Source organism: Ananas comosus, unplaced genomic scaffold, assembly GCF_001540865.1.
Source record: "Ananas comosus cultivar F153 unplaced genomic scaffold, ASM154086v1, whole genome shotgun sequence".
In the NCBI taxonomy this organism is placed as follows: domain Eukaryota; kingdom Viridiplantae; phylum Streptophyta; class Magnoliopsida; order Poales; family Bromeliaceae; genus Ananas; species Ananas comosus.
The window spans coordinates 24,133-34,836 of NW_017893524.1; the positions used below are offsets into that span (position 1 = coordinate 24,133).

General features: G+C 45.2%; 1 long non-coding RNA gene across 1 annotated transcript; it reads left to right on the forward strand.

Moving 5' to 3' along the window:
* The first annotated feature begins 4,764 nt into the window (after positions 1-4,764).
* On the forward strand, positions 4,765-9,019 carry LOC109706247. Its single transcript, XR_002215122.1, has 2 exons — positions 4,765-5,072; positions 8,796-9,019. It is a non-coding gene; the product is annotated as an uncharacterized LOC109706247 (long non-coding RNA).
* The last annotated feature ends 1,685 nt before the right edge of the window (positions 9,020-10,704 follow it).

A 10,704-nucleotide genomic window follows, 5' to 3' on the forward strand; every position in this document is an offset into this window, starting at 1 on the left:
GAGTTTGGATTATGAGAGTGGAGTTAGAGTTGGCTTTTGTATTTGTGAGAGATGTCGCTTTATTGTGAAGTGTTGCAGCTATGATTATGTTGATATGTTGGATTATGGGTCCGAACCAAGGGTACAAGTTGGTTATGTGGTACTAAAATCTTTGTGACTTGTGACTTATAACTCTGGATGAATGTCAAATATAGTATTGTGGGATGTGGAGTACTGGAGCTTGTATTAATTAGCTTGTATTAATTACTACACTCTGAACGGATGCTGGATATAGCTAATTAGACGATGAAACACTACCAGCAAGTGAACTATCTGAGGACGATGATTATACTCTAGACATATATGTAGTTTTAAGGGAACATAAGTCATACTCTAAACTCACTACAATAAAAACGGTCTATAGCGACACTTTTAAATGTAGGTACATGTCAAAAAAGTGCTGCTAGCTAAAATTACCGACACTTTTAAAAACGGTTGCTATATGTGGGGTCGCTAGGTATATAGTGACAGTTAAAGAGTGTCGTTATAACCTAAAAGAGTGCTGCTAATTTACCAACACTTATTTAAGCATTTAGCAACCGCCGAAACTCTATCTCGTTGGCTGTGGTAGCCGAGGAGGACGACAGAAAAGACTCTTCGTCTAGAATTTTAATGGATTAAGTGAAAAGAGAAGAAAAGATGGTAATTAATTTTTCTTTTTTTTTTCTTTTCTGTTTGTAATCGGGCCAAATGGACTGGGTGTGGTGGGTTGAGTAGAGTAATCTTTTATTTTTGGTTGGATTGGGTTTTATATTTAGACATTAGTAGATGTTTTTTAAAATTTTAGCATAAATGGGACACTTACTCAAAAGTGTCCCAAACATGTGTCCCTATAACCTAATTGTATTGTAGTGACTGATGTCGGGCATGAATAAAGTGACAATATATATCGCTAATGTGCGATGTCATATGCTGAATGGATGTACGTAGTATGTCAAAAGTGGGATAAATAATGTAAGTTTAACAAATGTCAGCATAAATTATGACTGTTATTCTGAAGTGATGTGCGATGTACTGAGAAAAGATATATGGTATGTAGTGGATTAGGGTGGAGCTCATTGGTATATCGACTGTTTTATCTATTGTCAAGTCTAATTTTTGCGATGCTTGCGACATTCGCTACTTGTTTCTGCTCGTTACTATTTATGTTTTTACAATCAAACTCATCTTCATATTAGAATATATAGTATTTATATAATATCATAGGTTTCATGCCCAAGTTTAGCACCATCGATCGAGCACGAGGAAAGTTCCGAGACAAGCGATTTGTGGCATTCATACTACCACTAGTTTGCTCACTCTTCTTCTTTCCTTTCTTTACTCATGCATTAGTTGTGTATTTTGGTTTGTGCCTATCTTTTTCTCGGGTTGATCCACGAGTATGTAGATATTCATTTTTGGCTTGTACGTACGTGCACCCATATACGCGTCATTTTGGGTTTGTATCAATTGCATGTATTTCGTTTATCACTTCTAATTCACCTTTGGGTGATCTTTTCTTCTCTTAATAGTTCTTGTTGTAGTTTTAATCATCCTGTATAGAGCTTTCTTGTATTTGCTGTGATTGTGATGCTATAAGCCCTTGTAGTACACCTGCGAGTTGCGAGTTACGAATTTAAATTTAAATTGCTTTTTATATGGAGGTTCGATGATCCCGAGTCGAACTGTGCATGAAGTTTGGGCCTTGACATAACACATGAAAAAAAAAGTAATAAAATTGAGAATAAATTGACCTTGTTCTTCAATTGTCATACTTAATTATCAAAACTGGAAAAAAAAAAAAAGAAAAAAGAGGCTAGCTACTTTTATATTTTTAAGCTATACAGAATAATGTGCAAGACGCGTCACTAAAATGGCCATTTGATTAATAATTTTGCTTGAGGTTTGGGCTTAATTAAAATTTTGGTATTTGAAAAAGCTTGAGGTCTTACTGCAAACCTAGTCTCGTGCTTTGGGTTAGTGGTTTGGATACTGACTTGGTGGATCTTCTTAGGTCCGGTAGACTTGTGCGTACTCAGTGTTCCGACGCGACAGTGACAGGTAGGTGCTTCGAGCTGGTAGTCGATGAGAGCGTTTAACTTCCTTCTCTTGTTTTTCTATTCCTGTGTTTAGACTCTACATGTCATTGCTTGTTATCGTTTGGTTATCGTACCCCTTGATTGCATTGTATAGTTGTGGATAGACATGTAGAGCAGGTTGCATTTGTATTTCAGTATCTCTGTGGACCTTGGATCCAGGCAACACATCGACTCTCTTGTCGTGTGTTTCGATCTGGTTGATCGAGGTTCGGCGTTGTACGACCTAGCTTCTATTTCAGTTTGGCATTGTACGCCCTCGTTGTTGGCTTCGGCCTAGGTACCGGCTTTAGCCGGGTTTATTTTTGTTTGAGCATACCAGCATGACTTAGTCACGGCACTTGGGGGTATTCATGACACCGGATCGGTTTGGCCACCGATCGGAGGTGTACTTATCCGGATAGGTCGTCTTGCGGGGCGGATGGATCAGGTCAGTGCAGTTAGTGACAGGCAGCGCTTGAGGTCTGCGGACCAATACAGCAGGCATAGATTGGGTACAGTTTCTATTCAGTATTTTGAGGCATTCTTTGCATTGTTGTCTATACAGTAGCAGGTTTGTTTATTGCTTCTTATTTATCTGTTGTAGCTACTGTAGTTCGTTTTCATATATCAGTATCTATATTTGTTTATCTATCTCCTTTGGTTTCCGGTGATTACAACTTGCCTTCGTGGCTCTGTCGTACCCACTGAGAAAACCATGGTTGCGGTTTCTCACCCCCCATTTCCCCCCCAGGTGACAGAGACGAGGAGTTGGATTTTGGGCTCGACGAGAGGACGATCTAGCTAGACGGCAGTAGTGACCGTCACCCTGGTTATTTCTTTCCCGCCTTTAGTAGTCATTTAAATAAATGGTTCAGTTAGATGTTTGAATGTTGTGATTTTCGTTATGCATGAGATTATTGATGTTTTATTATACATGAGATTGGAGTTTTCGATCTGTGCTTTTGGTTTTGTGGAGATTTGATTTTCTTGTAGTTATGCATCGTGGTTTTCTACCCCTCGAGGTAGTCGGTTTTCAAAATAGAGTTTCCGTGTGGGGAGCACTTTTAAATAGGATGATTTGTTGTACTTGTGCATTGCATCATCCAGCGCCTAAGGAGTGCTTAGAGGCATGCATCATTCTAAGGATTGTTAGCTGTATGGAAATGCATATCATGCTTTGGTTGTTGATTGGTAAAGGTAGGTTGTGGTTGAGATCCTGTTGTATCCGTTGGTACGTCCGTGCAAATACAAAGGAGACTCTGCCCGAGTGGACAGAGGAACTTTGTATTTGTGGCGGGTCTGTACGTCACGTGGGCCAGGTTGAAAAAAAAAAAAAAAAAAATGGCACGCTTTCCGCAACTCTGTTTTAAAAAGGCTTTTAAAATCGGCCCTGGGGCGTGACAGATTAAGATGGTATCAGAGAGTGAAACAACTACAACTACATTTACAAGTTTTTAACTGAACCACTGGTTAGGTTGATCTATAGGAAGACCTAAGGTATATAGGCACGCGAGTGCGGTGTATTGGGTTTGAGTCCTGGTGAGTTGGTATGTCGAGTCGATTGGTTTGCTTGACGGTGTTTTCTCTTGCAGATGCCTCGTGGTAGACCCCCTCGTCCGGGTCGTGGTGGTGGACGTGCTGGTGCAATGGCATCGGGTAGTACTCGTGTTCCTACGAGTGGGGGTGTTCGGGAGCAGTCGGGCACGGAGCCGCTGCGTGGTACTCGCACCCAGCAGCTTGAGGCCCAGGTAGCTGATTTGAGGGGTCAGTTGGCGACCCTCTCTGGTTTGTTTCAGCAGTTCTTGCAGCAGCAGGCTGCGGCTACTGCTACCCCGGTCCCACCTTCGGCACAGGACACTCCGGTGAACGCGTATCCTCCCGCGACGCATACGCCTACCGTACCTCCAGCTGTCACTACTACGACGACGACGGCCACCACGACGGTTCTCGCTGGGGGTGTTGATACCCTTGCAGCAGAAGGCACCCGCATACGGGCGAAGCTGGTGGAGTTTCGAAAGTTTGATCCACCGAAGTTCGCAGGAAAGAGCGACGACGCCTGGGTCATCGAGCATTGGGCCACTCACATGGAGAAGTTGTTCCGTGATCTGCATATCGAGGAGCTGGATCGCGTCCCTCTGGCTGCTCACTGTCTTAAGAAGGATGCGTATTCGTGGTGGATCAGCCACTTCGAACGCAAACTTGGGAGCATCTATCCAAGCTGGGAGGAATTTCGGAGACTCCTGTACGAGCAGTACTTCAAGGATAGTACTAAGCAGAGTTTGGAGCGTGAATTGGAGCGTCTCAAGCAAGGCAACAGTACTGTAGGCGAGTATGAGCGAGACTTCTCTCGCATTGTTTCGTTGATTCCGTTCGTGGTTCGTGATGAGCATCACAAGGCAAGACTGTTTGCGAGAGGGTTAAGGCCCAGTATTCGACTTCTGATTGCATCCTATGGCGCGTTGACGTTCGACGAGAGCTTAGATCGGGCCCTGATGGTGCAGAGTGAAATGGATGAAACTCAAATCGAACAAGACGCATCCGAGAAGAGTGAAGACAGGAAGCGAGCACAGGAAAGTTTTGCTGGTAGCCAATCGGGCAGTGGACGACCACCTAAGCATCGCAAGACACAGTCAGGATCGAGCAATGTCCCCGCTACGTCTTGGCAGCAGAGCATCAGACCTTGTGTTATCTGCGGTGAGGCTCACAAGGTTATTGAGTGCCCACAGCGCCACAATCACTGTTACAGGTGTGGCCAACGTGGACATCTTCGGGCAGATTGCACCAGTGGAGCAGGTACAGCATCTGCAGCAGCATCTACTCCAGCAGCTCCATGGCAGGATCGTGGCAATTCGACCTATTCTTCGGCTGGACGCCCATCGCCATCCCGTCAAGTGAAGGAGGTACACCAGACCACTGACGGACGCGCCTTCATGATGACACGTCAGGAGGATGATCAGTCGGCTGACGTCGCCGCAGGTATAATGTTGTTGTTGTCGTCGTAGCTTTGCATGCTTTTCGTTTAATGCATCTCTCCTTGCATTGCATGCATGTGTTGTGCTAGTCCGTTGTGTGCCGGATCACCCCCGCCTGTGAGCAAGTTTCGGGGACGAAACTTCCTTTAAGGGGGGAATGATGTAAGGACTGAGATTTTTGCAGTGTAGCTAAAGTCTTAGTTGACGATGTTTTTGTGTGTAATTTAATTACAAAAGTACTCGTCAAGTTTCGGGCGAAAACGAGTTAAAACGGAAATTCTACGCGATTTCCAAATTTCACTTAAAGTGAATAGTAACTCGATTTTCCGGAGAAGCCGCGGTGAGAAGTTGGCTTCTGGCTCGTACCGAACTCTGTTCATAGCAGTCCAATAGCTCGTTTCAACCGGGTCAGCTATTCTGGAACCAATGGCGCTGACGGATTTTGAGTTTGACTCACGGATTTCGAGAAAATCCAAAAATACATGTTTTATATGTATTTTTGTGTGTTTCTTTCGATTGGAACGAAAGGTTGGATTTTGTCGTGAATCCGTGGTCGATCGAGACGAAACGAAATTGTAGCTTTGTTATCTCCGAGGTGCTGATCGCACTGGTGCAATCCGTTCGCAAATCTGACGGACGGATCTGCGGAGATCGCGCGTTGATCGCGGAGTGGACGGTAGTGGCAAAACGGTATTTTCGCGAAAGTCGCGATATTTTATGTACCGTTTCGCGTGGGATCGCACGTAGAGGGGTGTTCGCGTGTTTTACACACGCTGTGTTGGACTCAGTAATAAATACTGAGGTTTGGTGGACTTATTTGCAAAGTTACACCTTGGTATTTATAGCTTTCTAGGGTTTGGTGCCACCTAACCCTAATCCTAGCCCTAGCCAACCACCCAGCAGCCTCCCTCTCCTTCCCCTGCACCTGCTGCGCGCTCCCAGGCCGCCGCCGACAGAGCCCCGGCCGGCCATCACCCGCGACAAGCCAACTTCTCTCTTCTCCATCTCTTTTCTCCTCCCCTCTTCCTCTTCGGGTTGTGTGAGGCCGGGGCTGTGCTCCTGCAGACCCTCCCTGGATTCACCGTGCTCTGGCAACTTCCCCCGCCGAGCGCGCCGCCGTCGCTTGCGCCGCGCAGCGCTCCTGCCCCCGTGGTGCGACTCCGGCCGAGCCTGGCGAACCGGGTTGCCCGAGGCCAGCCGGCGCCGTCGCCGGAACTCTCCCGCGCCGTTCCCCGAAGCCCCGCCCCTTCCGCCGGTCCGCCGCGCCACCAGCGCGCCCGCCGCGCGCGGCCTCGGCCGGCTGCAGCCGCCCAAACCGAGCCCCCAGGCCGAGCAAGCCTGCTGGCCTTTTTTCTCTGGCGCCGCCGCCACCGTGGACCACCGCCCGGCCGACTTCCCGGCCGGGCACCACTTCCCGGCGGTCGCCGCATCCCGGTGCGCCGGCGTCGCCGCCTCGGCCAGCCGCAGCCGCCCCAGCCCGCTCTGGCCGAGGCGAGCGTGCGACGCTCGACCCTGCACTACCGCCGCTTGGGTCCGCACGCCGAATCATCCTCCGACTCCCTGTAGCCCGCCTCCGCTCCGAGCTCCCCCGCCGCGTGGCCCGCAGCAACTCCTGACCCGAGCTCGTCTCGTGCGGGTCCGGTCCGCCGCCGCCGCCGCTTCCAGCCGCCGACTGAGGTGAGCACCTCACTCCTCACCTCCCCCGCATCCATCCCTGGCCTCCGCGCGCGCCGTCGTGCCGCCGGAAGCCGGCCGGAGCAAGCTTGCTCTGGCCAAGCCCGAAATAGGTCTTAGTTGGGATGGTTTACTGCTCCGAGATTCTCGAGCCTCTCCGATCTCTACGGAAGGGAGCATGATGATCCTGGCAAGTTTCTGATCATCGTGCTCACCTTGGTTTCTGTCGGGGAGACTCCGTTCCACTGTTTTGGTATTGTCGCTCCGTTTCAGCCTGTTTGGCTGCTGTTTTGGGTTTGCGCACTCTCATCCGGCGATCCGAGGCTGTCCTGATGCCTCCGGAGGTGAGCACGGTGATCGTTGGTCAGTGCTGATCACAGTGCTCACCTCACTTTGGATCAACAGTGTCCGGTTAGTTCTGTTCGGCGCGATCTTCCCTGACTGCGCGCTATTCGCTGAACCTTCGGGTTGCTCCCGCGCTCCCCACAGCGAGCCGCTGTGCTCCGGATCGTGAGCACGGACTCCGGTACGTCGAGACCTGTCAGTACGTGTCTCTGCGGACTTCGGAAGTCCTCGGTTTGCGTGAACGAGCCGCTTGATCGCTCAAATTACATAAAATGATGATATTTTATGTAATTAGAGGGTCTTTTATGCATTTGTGCTTCGCGTGGCTACTGTGGGCAGTGTGTAGGAGTTTGTATTGATCGCTGGACTGATTGTCCATGGTCCGTTAGCTTTCGCGGAAATCGGTAGGTCGATTTCGGTGCGTTTTTCGGCGAAATTCGCCGAAAGAACGCGGTTTCGGTTCGGATTCTTTCCAACGGTGTTTGGTTGCTTCGTGTTTTGTCGCTGAGCCTTGTTGGCTGGTCACCATCGTCATTTTGTGGGTTCGATGATGATAGGTGAGCGACGGAGGGTTCCGGTGTCGAAATAGACACTTCCGGGAACCCGGATTTGTACCATGATCCGGCGATGATCGTATGGTTGTGTTACCTCGTGTTCGCTGCCAAGGCATCCAAATTGGAGTGCTTTGGGGCAGCGGGTGACTCGTGGCACGAGTCGGTGAGTTCGGGACACTTAGTGGGTCCCGACGACGTCCCGGTGTGGTTTTCGGGACTTCCGGTGAGTTACGGGGATCGGTTTTGGGAAACCGATTACGGGGATCCTGTGTGGGGGTTTGTGAGTCTCGTGCTTTGGGTTAGTGGTTTGGATACTGACTTGGTGGATCTTCTTAGGTCCGGTAGACTTGTGCGTACTCAGTGTTCCGACGCGACAGTGACAGGTGGGTGCTTCGAGCTGGTAGTCGGTGAGAGCGTTTCACTTCCTTCTCCTGTTTTTCTATTCCTGTGTTTAGACTCTACATGTCATTGCTTGTTATCGTTTGGTTATCGTACCCCTTGATTGCATTGTATAGTTGTGGATAGACATGTAGAGCAGGTTGCATTTGTATTTCAGTATCTCTGTGGACCTTGGGTCCAGGCAACACATCGACTCTCTTGTCGTGTGTTTCGATCTGGTTGATCGAGGTTCGGCGTTATACGCTCTAGCTTCTATTTCAGTTTGGCATTGTACGCCCTCGTTGTTGGCTTCGGCCTAGGCACCGGCTTTAGCCGGGTTTGTTTTTGTTTGAGCATACCAGCATGACTTAGTCACGGCACTTGGGGGTATTCATGACACCGGATCGGTTTGGCCACCGATCGGAGGTGTACTTATCCGGATAGGTCGTCCTGCGGGGCGGATGGATCAGGTCGGTGCAGTTGGTGACAGATAGCGCTTGAGGTCTGTGGACCGATACAGCAGGCACAAATTGGGTACAGTTTCTGGTTCAGTACATTGAGGCATTCTTTGCATTGTTTTCTATACAGTAGCAGGTTTATTTATTGCTTCCTATTTATCTGTTGTAGCTACTGTAGTTCTATTTCATATCAGCTTACAGATATATATTTGTTTATCTATCTCCTTTGGTTTCCGGTGATTACGACTTGCCTTCGTGGCTCTGTCGTACCGACTGAGAAAACCATGGTTGCGGTTTCTCACCCCCCCTTTCCCCCAGGTGACAGAGACGAGGAGTTGGATTTTGAGCTCGACGAGAGGACGATCTAGTTAGACGGCAGTAGCGACCGTCACCCTGGTTATTTCTTTCCCGCTCTTAGTAGTTTTCTTAATAAATGGTTCAGTTAGATGTTTGAATGTGGTGATTTTCGTTATGCATGAGATTATGGATGTTTTATTATACATGAGATTGGAGTTTTCGATCTGTGGTTTTGGTTCTGTGGAGATTTGGTTTTCTTGTAGTCCTGCATCGTGTTTTTCTACCCCTCGAGGTAGTCGGTTTTCAAAATAAAGTTTCCGTGTGGGAAACAGTTTTAAAAAGGATGTTTGTTGTATTGTGCATTGCATCATCCAGCGCCTAAGGAGTGCTTAGAGGCATGCATCATTTTAAGGATTGTTAGCAGTATGGAAATGCATATCATGCTTTGGTTGTTGTTTGGTAAATGTAGGTTGTGGTTGTGATCCTGTTGTATCGTTGGTACGCCGTGCAAATACAAAGGAGACTCTGTCCGAGTGGACAGAGGAACTTTGTATTTGTGGCGGGTCAGTACGTCGCGTGGGCCAGATTAAAAAAAAAAAAAATGGCACGTTTTCCGCAACTCTGTTTTCAAAATGCTTTTAAAATCGGCCCCGGGGCGTGACACCTAGGCTCGTTTGGTTCGGGTGTAAGGCAAGAACTAGTTATACCGGGGATAGGTACAAGTATGAGTTTTTGTAGGAATAAGGGTATTTTTTTGTTTGGATGAAATTGTGAGTATAAGCTGGAACTAAAAAAATTGTGTTTGGATGGTTTTTGGGAATAAGAGGAATAGTTGGTAGTTATAAATAGAAAATAATAATATTATCCCTATAATTGAATTTTAAACTTGTAATTTTAAATTTTAAATTTTAACTTTTAAATTTAAATTAGAAATTAAAATTTTAAATTTTAATATTAAAAATATTAATTTTAAATATCAAATTTTAAATTTCAGACCAAATTTAAATTTCAAAGATATAAAATTACAAATTTAAAATTTAAACTTTAATAAAATTTAAAATTTGAAAACTTAAAAATATCAAATTTAAAATTTAAAATTTTAAAATATCAAATTTAAAATTTAAAATTGTAATTTATTAATTATAATTATAAAATTATAAATTTTAAAAATCTCTCTCTCTCTCTCTCTCTACCCGGACTTGTCGCATCACACGTTGTTAAATAATAATTTTAAATTTTAATATTAAAAATTAAATTGTAAAATTAAAAATACAAAAATCAAATTTATAATTTATAACATTAAAATTTATAATTAAGAATTATAAATTTAAATTTAAAAAAATTAATTATAATTTTAAATATTATTAAAATTAAAAATCTCTCTCTGTGTTTGCGTACAAGAGGGGAGATACACCTCCTATCCCCCTGCTTGTAACCATACCAAACGGGGTGTAAAATTGAGAAACCTGTTTGCAAAAATGGTGAAGTTTAGGACCAGATCTTTGTACATCTCTCCCAAACCATATATATATACTATATATATTATATATATATATATATATATATATATATATATATATTTGAAGTTAGCTATCCGTCCCAGTTTGGTTCAAGAAATTTTTTTTTTCTGGATTCTATAAAAATGTGGTGCTTCATATTATAATTTTTATCCTCAAAAATAAAGACTATAGGAGAAAATATATATTTTTTCATAAAAGAAAATTTAAAAAATAGTTTTTATATGTATTTTGGATAAACCAAACACCTCTTGATGTCCAACTCAGCGTCCAATCAATCATGGCACTAACTTGTAATCCAAAGAATACAATAGATGACGGCTCAAATTAAATATCTTTTTTCCTTAATAAAATAAAAGGTCGAGTACTGTATATATATTTTTTGCACGTATATTCAAAGTTTTGGCACTTTA